Genomic DNA, 18,723 nt, shown 5'->3' with positions numbered 1-18,723 from the left:
GTCTCCTTTAAGTAATGAATATAGGATTCATACAGTGTTTGATGTTATCTTAACTCGAATTAAGGATTTTCCTTATCTTAGCTACCTTTTCTACACTAAGAACTGACTTGGAGATTCTCTTTCAGCTGTTCTAAACAAGTTCTCATGTGTTTACAGTCATTTTCAATGAATTATTCATGTTTTCATGTAGTTTCCTATATTCTGCCTTCTGGCCCAAGTATAAGCTTTGCCCACTTTATCAAACAACTTCCTACACACTGTTATGAACTGAGGCAGCTCGGGAACATTGTCTCTCAACTGTGTTATAGAGTGTAGTACTACATTTCAGTGAAGTGTAAGGCATTCCAAAGCTGCCGAACGTGTTTCTTTCTCTATTTCAATGGTATTCTGCCTTGTATAACACACATTTACCACACTAGTCTCCTTTAAGTAAAGAATATAGGATTCATAGAGTGCTTCATGTGATCTTAACTCGAATTAAGGATTTCCTGGATCTTAGCTACCTTTTCTACACTAAGAACTGACTTGGAGATTCTCTTTCAGCTGTTCTAAACAAGTTCTCATGTGTTTACAGTCATTTTCAATGAATTATTCATGTTTTCATGTAGTTTCCTATATTCTGCCTTCTGGCCCAAGTATAAGCTTTGCCCACTTTATCAAACAACTTCCTACACACTGTTATGAACTGAGGGAGCTAGGAACATTGTCTCTCAACTGTGTTATAGAGTGTAGTACTACATTTCAGTGAAGTGTAAGCCTTTCCAAAGCTGCCAAACGTGTTTCTTTCTCTATTTCAATGGTATTCTGCCTTATATAACACACATTTACCACTCTAGTCTCCTTTAAGTAAACAATATAGGATTCATACAGTGTTTGATGTTATCTTAACTCGAATTAAGGATTTCCCGGATTTAGCTACCTTTTCTACACTAAGAACTGACTTGGAGAATATTTTTCATCTGTTCTAAACAAGTTCTCATCTGTTTACAGTCATTTTCACTGAATTATTTATGTTTTCATGTAGTTTCCTATATTCTGCCTTCTGGCCCAAGTATAAGCTTTGCCCACTTTATCAAACAACTTCCTACACACTGTTATGAACTGAGGCAGCTCGGGAACATTGTCTCTCAACTGTGTTATAGAGTGTAGTACTACATTTCAGTGAAGTGTAAGGCATTCCAAAGCTGCCGAACATGTTTGTTTCTCTATTTCAATGGTATTCTGCCTTGTATAACACACATTTACCACACTAGTCTCCTTTAAGTAAAGAATATAGGATTCATAGAGTGTTTCATGTGATCTTAACTGGAATTAAGGATTTCCCTTATCTTAGCTACCTTTTCTACACTAAGAACTGACTTGGAGATTCTCTTTCAGCTGTTCTAAAGAAGTTCTCATCTGTTTACAGTCATTTTCAATGAATTATTCATGTTTTCATGTAGTTTTCTATATTCTGCCTTCTGGCCCAAGTATAAGCTTTGCCCACCTTATCAAACAACTTCCTACACACTGTTATGAAATGAGGGAGCTAGGGAACATTGTCTCTGAACTGTGTTATAGAGTGTAGTACTACATTTCAGTGTAGTGTAAGGCTTTCCAAAGCTGCCGAACGTGTTTCTTTCTCTATTTCAATGGTATTCTGCCTTGTATAACACACATTTACCTCTCTAGTCTAATTTAAGTAAAGAATATAGGATTCATACAGTGTTTCATGTGATCTTAACTGGAATTAAGGATTTTCCGGATTTAGCTACCTTTTCTACACTAAGAACTGACTTGGAGAATCTGTTTCAGCTGTTCTAAAACAAGTTCTCATCTGTTTACAGTCATTTTCACTGAATTATTCATGTTTTCATGTAGTTTCCTATATTCTGCCTTCTGGCCCAAGTATAAGCTTTGCCCACTTTATCAAACAACTTCCTACACACTGTTACGAACTGAGGCAGCTCGGGAACATTGTCTCTCAACTGTGTTATAGAGTGTAGTACTACATCTCAGTGTAGTGTAAGGCTTTCCAAAGCTGCCGAACCTGTTTCTTTCTCTATTTCAATGGTATTCTGCCTTGTATAACACACATTTACCACTCTAGTCTCCTTTAAGTAATGAATATAGGATTCATACAGTGTTTGACGATATCTTAACTCGAATTAAGGATTTCCTTATCTTAGCTACCTTTTCTACACTAAGAACTGACTTGGAGATTCTCTTTCAGCTGTTCTAAACAAGTTCTCATCTGTTTACAGTCATTTTCACTGAATTATTCATGTTTTCATGTAGTTTACTATATTCTGCCTTCTGGCCAAAGTATAAACTTTGCCCACTTTATCAAACAACTTTCTAAACACTGTTATCAACTGAGGCAGCTCAGGAACATTGTCTCTCAAATGTGTTATAGACTGTAGTACTACATTTCAGTGAAGTGTAAGCCTTTCCAAAGCTGCCGAACGTGTTTCTTTCTCTATTTCAATGGTATTCTGCCTTGTATAACACACATTTACCACTCTAGTTTCCTATAAGTAAAGAATATAGGATTCACACAGTGTTTCATGTGATCTTAACTCGAATTAAGGATTTCCTGGATCTTAGCTACCTTTTCTACACTAAGAACTGACTTGGAGATTCTCTTTCAGCTGTTCTAAACAAGTTCTCATGTGTTTACAGTCATTTTCAATGAATTATTCATGTTTTCATGTAGTTTCCTATATTCTGCCTTCTGGCCCAAGTATAAGCTTTGCCCACTTTATCAAACAACTTCCTACACACTGTTATGAACTGAGGGAGCTAGGAACATTGTCTCTCAACTGTGTTATAGAGTGTAGTACTACATTTCAGTGAAGTGTAAGCCTTTCCAAAGCTGCCAAATGTGTTTCTTTCTCTATTTCAATGGTATTCTGGCTTATATAACACACATTTACCACTCTAGTCTCCTTTAAGTAAACAATATAGGATTCATACAGTGTTTGATGTTATCTTAACTCGAATTAAGGATTTCCCGGATTTAGCTACCTTTTCTACACTAAGAACTGACTTGGAGAATATTTTTCATCTGTTCTAAACAAGTTCTCATCTGTTTACAGTCATTTTCACTGAATTATTTATGTTTTCATGTAGTTTCCTATATTCTGCCTTCTGGCCCAAGTATAAGCTTTGCCCACTTTATCAAACAACTTCCTACACACTGTTATGAACTGAGGCAGCTCGGGAACATTGTCTCTCAACTGTGTTATAGAGTGTAGTACTACATTTCAGTGAAGTGTAAGGCATTCCAAAGCTGCCTAACGTGTTTGTTTCTCTATTTCAATGGTATTCTGCCTTGTATAACACACATTTACCACACTAGTCTCCTTTAAGTAAAGAATATAGGATTCATAGAGTGTTTCATGTGATCTTAACTCCAATTAAGGATTTCCTGGATCTTAGCTACCTTTTCTACACTAAGAACTGACTTGGAGATTCTCTTTCAGCTGTTCTAAACAAGTTCTCATGTGTTTACAGTCATTTTCAATGAATTATTCATGTTTTCATGTAGTTTCCTATATTCTGCCTTCTGGCCCAAGTATAAGCTTTGCCCACTTTATCAAACAACTTCCTACACACTGTTACGGACTGAGGCAGCTAGGGAACATTGTCACTCAACTGTGTTATAGAGTGTAGTACTACATTTCAGTGAAGTGTAAGGCTTTCCAAAGCAGCCGAACGTATTTCTTTCTCTATTTCAATGGTATTCTGCTTTGTATAACACACATTTACCACTCTAGTCTACTTTAAGTAATGAATATAGGATTCATACAGTGTTCGATGTTATCATAACTCGAATTAAGGATTTCCCTTATCTTAGCTACCTTTTCTACACTAAGAACTGACTTGGAGATTCTCTTTCAGCTGTTCTAAACAAGTTCTCCTCTGTTTACAGTCATTTTCACTGAATTATTCATGTTTTCATGTATTTTCCTATATTCTGCCTTCTGGCCGAAGTATAAGCCTTGTCACTTCATCAAACAACTTCCTACACACTGTTATGAACTGAGGCAGCACGGGAACATTGTCTCTCAACTGTGTTATAGAGTGTAGTACTACATTTCAGTGAAGTGTAAGGCTTTCCAAAGCTGCCGAACGTGTTTCTTTCTCTATTTCAATAGTATTCTGCCTTGTATAACACACATTTACCTCTCTAGTCTCCTTTAAGTAAAGAATATAGGATTCATACAGTGTTTCATGTGATCTTAACTGGAATTAAGGATTTTCCGGATTTAGCTACCTTTTCTACACTAAGAACTGACTTGGAGATTCTCTTTCAGCTGTTCTAAACAAGTTCTCATGTGTTTACAGTCATTTTCAATGAATTATTCATGTTTTCATGTAGTTTCCTATATTCTGCCTTCTGGCCCAAGTATAAGCTTTGCCCACTTTATCAAACAACTTCCTACACACTGTTATGAACTGAGGGAGCTAGGAACATTGTCTCTCAACTGTGTTATAGAGTGTAGTACTACATTTCAGTGAAGTGTAAGCCTTTCCAAAGCTGCCAAACGTGTTTCTTTCTCTATTTCAATGGTATTCTGGCTTATATAACACACATTTACCACTCTAGTCTCCTTTAAGTAAACAATATAGGATTCATACAGTGTTTGATGTTATCTTAACTCGAATTAAGGATTTCCCGGATTTAGCTACCTTTTCTACACTAAGAACTGACTTGGAGAATATTTTTCATCTGTTCTAAACAAGTTCTCATCTGTTTACAGTCATTTTCACTGAATTATTTATGTTTTCATGTACTTTCCTATATTCTGCCTTCTGGCCCAAGTATAAGCTTTGCCCACTTTATCAAACAACTTCCTACACACTGTTATGAACTGAGGCAGCTCGGGAACATTGTCTCTCAACTGTGTTATAGAGTGTAGTACTACATTTCAGTGAAGTGTAAGGCATTCCAAAGCTGCCGAACGTGTTTCTTTCTCTATTTCAATGGTATTCTGCCTTGTATAACACACATTTACCACACTAGTCTCCTTTAAGTAAAGAATATAGGATTCATAGAGTGTTTCATGTGATCTTAACTCGAATTAAGGATTTCCTGGATCTTAGCTACCTTTTCTACACTAAGAACTGACTTGGAGATTCTCTTTCAGCTGTTCTAAACAAGTTCTCATGTGTTTACAGTCATTTTCAATGAATTATTCATGTTTTCATGTAGTTTCCTATATTCTGCCTTCTGGCCCAGGTATAAGCTTTGCCCACTTTATCAAACAACTGCCTACACACTGTTATGAACTGAGGGAGCTAGGAACATTGTCTCTCAACTGTGTTATAGAGTGTAGTACTACATTTCAGTGAAGTGTAAGCCTTTCCAAAGCTGCCAAACGTGTTTCTTTCTCTATTTCAATGGTATTCTGGCTTATATAACACACATTTACCACTCTAGTCTCCTTTAAGTAAACAATATAGGATTCATACAGTGTTTGATGTTATCTTAACTCGAATTAAGGATTTCCCGGATTTAGCTACCTTTTCTACACTAAGAACTGACTTGGAGAATATTTTTCATCTGTTCTAAACAAGTTCTCATCTGTTTACAGTCATTTTCACTGAATTATTTATGTTTTCATGTAGTTTCCTATATTCTGCCTTCTGGCCCAAGTATAAGCTTTGCCCACTTTATCAAACAACTTCCTACACACTGTTATGAACTGAGGCAGCTCGGGAACATTGTCTCTCAACTGTGTTATAGAGTGTAGTACTACATTTCAGTGAAGTGTAAGGCATTCCAAAGCTGCCGAACGTGTTTGTTTCTCTATTTCAATGGTATTCTGCCTTGTATAACACACATTTACCACACTAGTCTCCTTTAAGTAAAGAATATAGGATTCATAGAGTGTTTCATGTGATCTTAACTGGAATTAAGGATTTCCCTTATCTTAGCTACCTTTTCTACACTAAGAACTGACTTGGAGAATCTGTTTCAGCTGTTCTAAAACAAGTTCTCATCTGTTAACAGTCATTTTCACTGAATTATTCATGTTTTCATGTATTTTCCTATATTCTGCCTTCTGGCCCAAGTATAAGCTTTGCCCACTTTATCAAACAACTTCCTACACACTGTTACGAACTGAGGCAGCTCGGGAACATTGTCTCTCAACTGTGTTATAGAGTGTAGTACTACATCTCAGTGTAGTGTAAGGCTTTCCAAAGCTGCCGAACCTGTTTCTTTCTCTATTTCAATGGTATTCTGCCTTGTATAACACACATTTACCACTCTAGTCTCCTTTAAGTAATGAATATAGGATTCATACAGTGTTTGACGATATCTTAACTCGAATTAAGGATTTCCTTATCTTAGCTACCTTTTCTACACTAAGAACTGACTTGGAGATTCTCTTTCAGCTGTTCTAAACAAGTTCTCATCTGTTTACAGTCATTTTCACTGAATTATTCATGTTTTCATGTAGTTTACTATATTCTTCCTTCTGGCCAAAGTATAAACTTTGCCCACTTTATCAAACAACTTCCTAAACACTGTTATCAACTGAGGCAGCTCAGGAACATTGTCTCTCAAATGTGTTATAGACTGTAGTACTACATTTCAGTGAAGTGTAAGCCTTTCCAAAGCTGCCGAACGTGTTTCTTTCTCTATTTCAATGGTATTCTGCCTTGTATAACACACATTTACCACTCTAGTTTCCTATAAGTAAAGAATATAGGATTCACACAGTGTTTCATGTGATCTTAACTCGAATTAAGGATTTCCTGGATCTTAGCTACCTTTTCTACACTAAGAACTGACTTGGAGATTCTCTTTCAGCTGTTCTAAACAAGTTCTCATGTGTTTACAGTCATTTTCAATGAATTATTCATGTTTTCATGTAGTTTCCTATATTCTGCCTTCTGGCCCAAGTATAAGCTTTGCCCACTTTATCAAACAACTTCCTACACACTGTTATGAACTGAGGGAGCTAGGAACATTGTCTCTCAACTGTGTTATAGAGTGTAGTACTACATTTCAGTGAAGTGTAAGCCTTTCCAAAGCTGCCAAACGTGTTTCTTTCTCTATTTCAATGGTATTCTGGCTTATATAACACACATTTACCACTCTAGTCTCCTTTAAGTAAACAATATAGGATTCATACAGTGTTTGATGTTATCTTAACTCGAATTAAGGATTTCCCGGATTTAGCTACCTTTTCTACACTAAGAACTGACTTGGAGAATATTTTTCATCTGTTCTAAACAAGTTCTCATCTGTTTACAGTCATTTTCACTGAATTATTTATGTTTTCATGTAGTTTCCTATATTCTGCCTTCTGGCCCAAGTATAAGCTTTGCCCACTTTATCAAACAACTTCCTACACACTGTTATGAACTGAGGCAGCTCGGGAACATTGTCTCTCAACTGTGTTATAGAGTGTAGTACTACATTTCAGTGAAGTGTAAGGCATTCCAAAGCTGCCGAACGTGTTTCTTTCTCTATTTCAATGGTATTCTGCCTTGTATAACACACATTTACCACACTAGTCTCCTTTAAGTAAAGAATATAGGATTCATAGAGTGTTTCATGTGATCTTAACTCGAATTAAGGATTTCCTGGATCTTAGCTACCTTTTCTACACTAAGAACTGACTTGGAGATTCTCTTTCAGCTGTTCTAAACAAGTTCTCATGTGTTTACAGTCATTTTCAATGAATTATTCATGTTTTCATGTAGTTTCCTATATTCTGCCTTCTGGCCCAAGTATAAGCTTTGCCCACTTTATCAAACAACTTCCTACACACTGTTATGAACTGAGGGAGCTAGGAACATTGTCTCTCAACTGTGTTATAGAGTGTAGTACTACATTTCAGTGAAGTGTAAGCCTTTCCAAAGCTGCCAAACGTGTTTCTTTCTCTATTTCAATGGTATTCTGGCTTATATAACACACATTTACCACTCTAGTCTCCTTTAAGTAAACAATATAGGATTCATACAGTGTTTCATGTGATCTTAACTGGAATTAAGGATTTCCCTTATCGTAGCTACCTTTTCTACACTAAGAACTGACTTGGAGATTCTCTTTCAGCTGTTCTAAACAAGTTCTCATCTGTTTATAGTCATTTTCAATGAATTATTCATGTTTTCATGTAGTTTCCTATATTCTGCCTTCTGGCCCAAGTATAAGCTTTGCCCACCTTATCAAACAACTTCCTACACACTGTTATTAACTGAGGTAGCTAGGGAACATTGTCTCTGAACTGTGTTATAGAGTGTAGTACTACATTTCAGTGTAGTGTAAGGCTTTCCAAACCTGACGAACGTGTTTCTTTCTCTATTTCAATGGTATTCTGCCTTGTAAAACACACATTTACCACTCTAGTCTCCTTTAAGTAATGAATATAGGATTCATACAGTGTTTGATGTTATCTTAACTCGAATTAAGGATTTTCCTTATCTTAGCTACCTTTTCTACACTAAGAACTGACTTGGAGATTCTCTTTCAGCTGTTCTAAACAAGTTCTCATCTGTTTACAGTCATTTTCACTGAATTATTCAAGTTTTCATGTAGTTTCCTATATTCTGCCTTCTGGCCCAAGTATAAGCTTTGGCCACTTTATCAAACAACTTCCTACACACTGTTATGAACTGAGGGAGCTAGGGAACATTGTCTCTCAACTGTGTTATAGAGTGTAGTACTACATTTCAGTGAAGTGTAAGGCTTTCCAAAGCTGCCGAACTTGTTTCTTTCTCTATTTCAATGGTATTCTGCCTTGTATAACACACATTTACCACTCTAGTCTCCTTTAAGTAATGAATATAGGATTCATACAGTGTTTGATGTTATCTTAACTCGAATTAAGGATTTTCCTTATCTTAGCTACCTTTTCTACACTAAGAACTGACTTGGAGATTCTCTTTCAGCTGTTCTAAACAAGTTCTCATGTGTTTACAGTCATTTTCAATGAATTATTCATGTTTTCATGTAGTTTCCTATATTCTGCCTTCTGGCCCAAGTATAAGCTTTGCCCACTTTATCAAACAACTTCCTACACACTGTTATGAACTGAGGCAGCTCGGGAACATTGTCTCTCAACTGTGTTATAGAGTGTAGTACTACATTTCAGTGAAGTGTAAGGCATTCCAAAGCTGCCGAACGTGTTTCTTTCTCTATTTCAATGGTATTCTGCCTTGTATAACACACATTTACCACACTAGTCTCCTTTAAGTAAAGAATATAGGATTCATAGAGTGTTTCATGTGATCTTAACTCGAATTAAGGATTTCCTGGATCTTAGCTACCTTTTCTACACTAAGAACTGACTTGGAGATTCTCTTTCAGCTGTTCTAAACAAGTTCTCATGTGTTTACAGTCATTTTCAATGAATTATTCATGTTTTCATGTAGTTTCCTATATTCTGCCTTCTGGCCCAAGTATAAGCTTTGCCCACTTTATCAAACAACTTCCTACACACTGTTATGAACTGAGGGAGCTAGGAACATTGTCTCTCAACTGTGTTATAGAGTGTAGTACTACATTTCAGTGAAGTGTAAGCCTTTCCAAAGCTGCCAAACGTGTTTCTTTCTCTATTTCAATGGTATTCTGCCTTATATAACACACATTTACCACTCTAGTCTCCTTTAAGTAAACAATATAGGATTCATACAGTGTTTGATGTTATCTTAACTCGAATTAAGGATTTCCCGGATTTAGCTACCTTTTCTACACTAAGAACTGACTTGGAGAATATTTTTCATCTGTTCTAAACAAGTTCTCATCTGTTTACAGTCATTTTCACTGAATTATTTATGTTTTCATGTAGTTTCCTATATTCTGCCTTCTGGCCCAAGTATAAGCTTTGCCCACTTTATCAAACAACTTCCTACACACTGTTATGAACTGAGGCAGCTCGGGAACATTGTCTCTCAACTGTGTTATAGAGTGTAGTACTACATTTCAGTGAAGTGTAAGGCATTCCAAAGCTGCCGAACATGTTTGTTTCTCTATTTCAATGGTATTCTGCCTTGTATAACACACATTTACCACACTAGTCTCCTTTAAGTAAAGAATATAGGATTCATAGAGTGTTTCATGTGATCTTAACTGGAATTAAGGATTTCCCTTATCTTAGCTACCTTTTCTACACTAAGAACTGACTTGGAGATTCTCTTTCAGCTGTTCTAAAGAAGTTCTCATCTGTTTACAGTCATTTTCAATGAATTATTCATGTTTTCATGTAGTTTTCTATATTCTGCCTTCTGGCCCAAGTATAAGCTTTGCCCACCTTATCAAACAACTTCCTACACACTGTTATGAAATGAGGGAGCTAGGGAACATTGTCTCTGAACTGTGTTATAGAGTGTAGTACTACATTTCAGTGTAGTGTAAGGCTTTCCAAAGCTGCCGAACGTGTTTCTTTCTCTATTTCAATGGTATTCTGCCTTGTATAACACACATTTACCTCTCTAGTCTAATTTAAGTAAAGAATATAGGATTCATACAGTGTTTCATGTGATCTTAACTGGAATTAAGGATTTTCCGGATTTAGCTACCTTTTCTACACTAAGAACTGACTTGGAGAATCTGTTTCAGCTGTTCTAAAACAAGTTCTCATCTGTTTACAGTCATTTTCACTGAATTATTCATGTTTTCATGTAGTTTCCTATATTCTGCCTTCTGGCCCAAGTATAAGCTTTGCCCACTTTATCAAACAACTTCCTACACACTGTTACGAACTGAGGCAGCTCGGGAACATTGTCTCTCAACTGTGTTATAGAGTGTAGTACTACATCTCAGTGTAGTGTAAGGCTTTCCAAAGCTGCCGAACCTGTTTCTTTCTCTATTTCAATGGTATTCTGCCTTGTATAACACACATTTACCACTCTAGTCTCCTTTAAGTAATGAATATAGGATTCATACAGTGTTTGACGATATCTTAACTCGAATTAAGGATTTCCTTATCTTAGCTACCTTTTCTACACTAAGAACTGACTTGGAGATTCTCTTTCAGCTGTTCTAAACAAGTTCTCATCTGTTTACAGTCATTTTCACTGAATTATTCATGTTTTCATGTAGTTTACTATATTCTGCCTTCTGGCCAAAGTATAAACTTTGCCCACTTTATCAAACAACTTTCTAAACACTGTTATCAACTGAGGCAGCTCAGGAACATTGTCTCTCAAATGTGTTATAGACTGTAGTACTACATTTCAGTGAAGTGTAAGCCTTTCCAAAGCTGCCGAACGTGTTTCTTTCTCTATTTCAATGGTATTCTGCCTTGTATAACACACATTTACCACTCTAGTTTCCTATAAGTAAAGAATATAGGATTCACACAGTGTTTCATGTGATCTTAACTCGAATTAAGGATTTCCTGGATCTTAGCTACCTTTTCTACACTAAGAACTGACTTGGAGATTCTCTTTCAGCTGTTCTAAACAAGTTCTCATGTGTTTACAGTCATTTTCAATGAATTATTCATGTTTTCATGTAGTTTCCTATATTCTGCCTTCTGGCCCAAGTATAAGCTTTGCCCACTTTATCAAACAACTTCCTACACACTGTTATGAACTGAGGGAGCTAGGAACATTGTCTCTCAACTGTGTTATAGAGTGTAGTACTACATTTCAGTGAAGTGTAAGCCTTTCCAAAGCTGCCAAATGTGTTTCTTTCTCTATTTCAATGGTATTCTGGCTTATATAACACACATTTACCACTCTAGTCTCCTTTAAGTAAACAATATAGGATTCATACAGTGTTTGATGTTATCTTAACTCGAATTAAGGATTTCCCGGATTTAGCTACCTTTTCTACACTAAGAACTGACTTGGAGAATATTTTTCATCTGTTCTAAACAAGTTCTCATCTGTTTACAGTCATTTTCACTGAATTATTTATGTTTTCATGTAGTTTCCTATATTCTGCCTTCTGGCCCAAGTATAAGCTTTGCCCACTTTATCAAACAACTTCCTACACACTGTTATGAACTGAGGCAGCTCGGGAACATTGTCTCTCAACTGTGTTATAGAGTGTAGTACTACATTTCAGTGAAGTGTAAGGCATTCCAAAGCTGCCTAACGTGTTTGTTTCTCTATTTCAATGGTATTCTGCCTTGTATAACACACATTTACCACACTAGTCTCCTTTAAGTAAAGAATATAGGATTCATAGAGTGTTTCATGTGATCTTAACTCCAATTAAGGATTTCCTGGATCTTAGCTACCTTTTCTACACTAAGAACTGACTTGGAGATTCTCTTTCAGCTGTTCTAAACAAGTTCTCATGTGTTTACAGTCATTTTCAATGAATTATTCATGTTTTCATGTAGTTTCCTATATTCTGCCTTCTGGCCCAAGTATAAGCTTTGCCCACTTTATCAAACAACTTCCTACACACTGTTATGAACTGAGGGAGCTAGGAACATTGTCTCTCAACTGTGTTATAGAGTGTAGTACTACATTTCAGTGAAGTGTAAGCCTTTCCAAAGCTGCCAAACGTGTTTCTTTCTCTATTTCAATGGTATTCTGGCTTATATAACACACATTTACCACTCTAGTCTCCTTTAAGTAAACAATATAGGATTCATACAGTGTTTCATGTGATCTTAACTGGAATTAAGGATTTCCCTTATCGTAGCTACCTTTTCTACACTAAGAACTGACTTGGAGATTCTCTTTCAGCTGTTCTAAACAAGTTCTCATCTGTTTATAGTCATTTTCAATGAATTATTCATGTTTTCATGTAGTTTCCTATATTCTGCCTTCTGGCCCAAGTATAAGCTTTGCCCACCTTATCAAACAACTTCCTACACACTGTTATTAACTGAGGTAGCTAGGGAACATTGTCTCTGAACTGTGTTATAGAGTGTAGTACTACATTTCAGTGTAGTGTAAGGCTTTCCAAACCTGACGAACGTGTTTCTTTCTCTATTTCAATGGTATTCTGCCTTGTAAAACACACATTTACCACTCTAGTCTCCTTTAAGTAATGAATATAGGATTCATACAGTGTTTGATGTTATCTTAACTCGAATTAAGGATTTTCCTTATCTTAGCTACCTTTTCTACACTAAGAACTGACTTGGAGATTCTCTTTCAGCTGTTCTAAACAAGTTCTCATCTGTTTACAGTCATTTTCACTGAATTATTCAAGTTTTCATGTAGTTTCCTATATTCTGCCTTCTGGCCCAAGTATAAGCTTTGGCCACTTTATCAAACAACTTCCTACACACTGTTATGAACTGAGGGAGCTAGGGAACATTGTCTCTCAACTGTGTTATAGAGTGTAGTACTACATTTCAGTGAAGTGTAAGGCTTTCCAAAGCTGCCGAACTTGTTTCTTTCTCTATTTCAATGGTATTCTGCCTTGTATAACACACATTTACCACTCTAGTCTCCTTTAAGTAATGAATATAGGATTCATACAGTGTTTGATGTTATCTTAACTCGAATTAAGGATTTTCCTTATCTTAGCTACCTTTTCTACACTAAGAACTGACTTGGAGATTCTCTTTCAGCTGTTCTAAACAAGTTCTCATGTGTTTACAGTCATTTTCAATGAATTATTCATGTTTTCATGTAGTTTCCTATATTCTGCCTTCTGGCCCAAGTATAAGCTTTGCCCACTTTATCAAACAACTTCCTACACACTGTTATGAACTGAGGCAGCTCGGGAACATTGTCTCTCAACTGTGTTATAGAGTGTAGTACTACATTTCAGTGAAGTGTAAGGCATTCCAAAGCTGCCGAACGTGTTTCTTTCTCTATTTCAATGGTATTCTGCCTTGTATAACACACATTTACCACACTAGTCTCCTTTAAGTAAAGAATATAGGATTCATAGAGTGTTTCATGTGATCTTAACTCGAATTAAGGATTTCCTGGATCTTAGCTACCTTTTCTACACTAAGAACTGACTTGGAGATTCTCTTTCAGCTGTTCTAAACAAGTTCTCATGTGTTTACAGTCATTTTCAATGAATTATTCATGTTTTCATGTAGTTTCCTATATTCTGCCTTCTGGCCCAAGTATAAGCTTTGCCCACTTTATCAAACAACTTCCTACACACTGTTATGAACTGAGGGAGCTAGGAACATTGTCTCTCAACTGTGTTATAGAGTGTAGTACTACATTTCAGTGAAGTGTAAGCCTTTCCAAAGCTGCCAAACGTGTTTCTTTCTCTATTTCAATGGTATTCTGGCTTATATAACACACATTTACCACTCTAGTCTCCTTTAAGTAAACAATATAGGATTCATACAGTGTTTCATGTGATCTTAACTGGAATTAAGGATTTCCCTTATCGTAGCTACCTTTTCTACACTAAGAACTGACTTGGAGATTCTCTTTCAGCTGTTCTAAACAAGTTCTCATCTGTTTATAGTCATTTTCAATGAATTATTCATGTTTTCATGTAGTTTCCTATATTCTGCCTTCTGGCCCAAGTATAAGCTTTGCCCACCTTATCAAACAACTTCCTACACACTGTTATTAACTGAGGTAGCTAGGGAACATTGTCTCTGAACTGTGTTATAGAGTGTAGTACTACATTTCAGTGTAGTGTAAGGCTTTCCAAACCTGACGAACGTGTTTCTTTCTCTATTTCAATGGTATTCTGCCTTGTAAAACACACATTTACCACTCTAGTCTCCTTTAAGTAATGAATATAGGATTCATACAGTGTTTGATGTTATCTTAACTCGAATTAAGGATTTTCCTTATCTTAGCTACCTTTTCTACACTAAGAACTGACTTGGAGATTCTCTTTCAGCTGTTCTAAACAAGTTCTCATCTGTTTACAGTCATTTTCACTGAATTATTCAAGTTTTCATGTAGTTTCCTATATTCTGCCTTCTGGCCCAAGTATAAGCTTTGGCCACTTTATCAAACAACTTCCTACACACTGTTATGAACTGAGGGAGCTAGGGAACATTGTCTCTCAACTGTGTTATAGAGTGTAGTACTACATTTCAGTGAAGTGTAAGGCTTTCCAAAGCTGCCGAACTTGTTTCTTTCTCTATTTCAATGGTATTCTGCCTTGTATAACACACATTTACCACTCTAGTCTCCTTTAAGTAATGAATATAGGATTCATACAGTGTTTGATGTTATCTTAACTCGAATTAAGGATTTTCCTTATCTTAGCTACCTTTTCTACACTAAGAACTGACTTGGAGATTCTCTTTCAGCTGTTCTAAACAAGTTCTCATGTGTTTACAGTCATTTTCAATGAATTATTCATGTTTTCATGTAGTTTCCTATATTCTGCCTTCTGGCCCAAGTATAAGCTTTGCCCACTTTATCAAACAACTTCCTACACACTGTTATGAACTGAGGCAGCTCGGGAACATTGTCTCTCAACTGTGTTATAGAGTGTAGTACTACATTTCAGTGAAGTGTAAGGCATTCCAAAGCTGCCGAACGTGTTTCTTTCTCTATTTCAATGGTATTCTGCCTTGTATAACACACATTTACCACACTAGTCTCCTTTAAGTAAAGAATATAGGATTCATAGAGTGTTTCATGTGATCTTAACTCGAATTAAGGATTTCCTGGATCTTAGCTACCTTTTCTACACTAAGAACTGACTTGGAGATTCTCTTTCAGCTGTTCTAAACAAGTTCTCATGTGTTTACAGTCATTTTCAATGAATTATTCATGTTTTCATGTAGTTTCCTATATTCTGCCTTCTGGCCCAAGTATAAGCTTTGCCCACTTTATCAAACAACTTCCTACACACTGTTATGAACTGAGGGAGCTAGGAACATTGTCTCTCAACTGTGTTATAGAGTGTAGTACTACATTTCAGTGAAGTGTAAGCCTTTCCAAAGCTGCCAAACGTGTTTCTTTCTCTATTTCAATGGTATTCTGCCTTATATAACACACATTTACCACTCTAGTCTCCTTTAAGTAAACAATATAGGATTCATACAGTGTTTGATGTTATCTTAACTCGAATTAAGGATTTCCCGGATTTAGCTACCTTTTCTACACTAAGAACTGACTTGGAGAATATTTTTCATCTGTTCTAAACAAGTTCTCATCTGTTTACAGTCATTTTCACTGAATTATTTATGTTTTCATGTAGTTTCCTATATTCTGCCTTCTGGCCCAAGTATAAGCTTTGCCCACTTTATCAAACAACTTCCTACACACTGTTATGAACTGAGGCAGCTCGGGAACATTGTCTCTCAACTGTGTTATAGAGTGTAGTACTACATTTCAGTGAAGTGTAAGGCATTCCAAAGCTGCCGAACATGTTTGTTTCTCTATTTCAATGGTATTCTGCCTTGTATAACACACATTTACCACACTAGTCTCCTTTAAGTAAAGAATATAGGATTCATAGAGTGTTTCATGTGATCTTAACTGGAATTAAGGATTTCCCTTATCTTAGCTACCTTTTCTACACTAAGAACTGACTTGGAGATTCTCTTTCAGCTGTTCTAAAGAAGTTCTCATCTGTTTACAGTCATTTTCAATGAATTATTCATGTTTTCATGTAGTTTTCTATATTCTGCCTTCTGGCCCAAGTATAAGCTTTGCCCACCTTATCAAACAACTTCCTACACACTGTTATGAAATGAGGGAGCTAGGGAACATTGTCTCTGAACTGTGTTATAGAGTGTAGTACTACATTTCAGTGTAGTGTAAGGCTTTCCAAAGCTGCCGAACGTGTTTCTTTCTCTATTTCAATGGTATTCTGCCTTGTATAACACACATTTACCTCTCTAGTCTAATTTAAGTAAAGAATATAGGATTCATACAGTGTTTCATGTGATCTTAACTGGAATTAAGGATTTTCCGGATTTAGCTACCTTTTCTACACTAAGAACTGACTTGGAGAATCTGTTTCAGCTGTTCTAAAACAAGTTCTCATCTGTTTACAGTCATTTTCACTGAATTATTCATGTTTTCATGTAGTTTCCTATATTCTGCCTTCTGGCCCAAGTATAAGCTTTGCCCACTTTATCAAACAACTTCCTACACACTGTTACGAACTGAGGCAGCTCGGGAACATTGTCTCTCAACTGTGTTATAGAGTGTAGTACTACATCTCAGTGTAGTGTAAGGCTTTCCAAAGCTGCCGAACCTGTTTCTTTCTCTATTTCAATGGTATTCTGCCTTGTATAACACACATTTACCACTCTAGTCTCCTTTAAGTAATGAATATAGGATTCATACAGTGTTTGACGATATCTTAACTCGAATTAAGGATTTCCTTATCTTAGCTACCTTTTCTACACTAAGAACTGACTTGGAGATTCTCTTTCAGCTGTTCTAAACAAGTTCTCATCTGTTTACAGTCATTTTCACTGAATTATTCATGTTTTCATGTAGTTTACTATATTCTGCCTTCTGGCCAAAGTATAAACTTTGCCCACTTTATCAAACAACTTTCTAAACACTGTTATCAACTGAGGCAGCTCAGGAACATTGTCTCTCAAATGTGTTATAGACTGTAGTACTACATTTCAGTGAAGTGTAAGCCTTTCCAAAGCTGCCGAACGTGTTTCTTTCTCTATTTCAATGGTATTCTGCCTTGTATAACACACATTTACCACTCTAGTTTCCTATAAGTAAAGAATATAGGATTCACACAGTGTTTCATGTGATCTTAACTCGAATTAAGGATTTCCTGGATCTTAGCTACCTTTTCTACACTAAGAACTGACTTGGAGATTCTCTTTCAGCTGTTCTAAACAAGTTCTCATGTGTTTACAGTCATTTTCAATGAATTATTCATGTTTTCATGTAGTTTCCTATATTCTGCCTTCTGGCCCAAGTATAAGCTTTGCCCACTTTATCAAACAACTTCCTACACACTGTTATGAACTGAGGGAGCTAGGAACATTGTCTCTCAACTGTGTTATAGAGTGTAGTACTACATTTCAGTGAAGTGTAAGCCTTTCCAAAGCTGCCAAATGTGTTTCTTTCTCTATTTCAATGGTATTCTGGCTTATATAACACACATTTACCACTCTAGTCTCCTTTAAGTAAACAATATAGGATTCATACAGTGTTTGATGTTATCTTAACTCGAATTAAGGATTTCCCGGATTTAGCTACCTTTTCTACACTAAGAACTGACTTGGAGAATATTTTTCATCTGTTCTAAACAAGTTCTCATCTGTTTACAGTCATTTTCACTGAATTATTTATGTTTTCATGTAGTTTCCTATATTCTGCCTTCTGGCCCAAGTATAAGCTTTGCCCACTTTATCAAACAACTTCCTACACACTGTTATGAACTGAGGCAGCTCGGGAACATTGTCTCTCAACTGTGTTATAGAGTGTAGTACTACATTTCAGTGAAGTGTAAGGCATTCCAAAGCTGCCTAACGTGTTTGTTTCTCTATTTCAATGGTATTCTGCCTTGTATAACACACATTTACCACACTAGTCTCCTTTAAGTAAAGAATATAGGATTCATAGAGTGTTTCATGTGATCTTAACTCCAATTAAGGATTTCCTGGATCTTAGCTACCTTTTCTACACTAAGAACTGACTTGGAGATTCTCTTTCAGCTGTTCTAAACAAGTTCTCATGTGTTTACAGTCATTTTCAATGAATTATTCATGTTTTCATGTAGTTTCCTATATTCTGCCTTCTGGCCCAAGTATAAGCTTTGCCCACTTTATCAAACAACTTCCTACACACTGTTACGGACTGAGGCAGCTAGGGAACATTGTCACTCAACTGTGTTATAGAGTGTAGTACTACATTTCAGTGAAGTGTAAGGCTTTCCAAAGCAGCCGA

Source organism: Pipistrellus hanaki, assembly GCF_964339955.1.
Source record: "Pipistrellus hanaki genome assembly, chromosome: 6".
NCBI classification, from domain to species: domain Eukaryota; kingdom Metazoa; phylum Chordata; class Mammalia; order Chiroptera; family Vespertilionidae; genus Pipistrellus; species Pipistrellus hanaki.
This window is presented reverse-complemented; position numbering follows the sequence as displayed.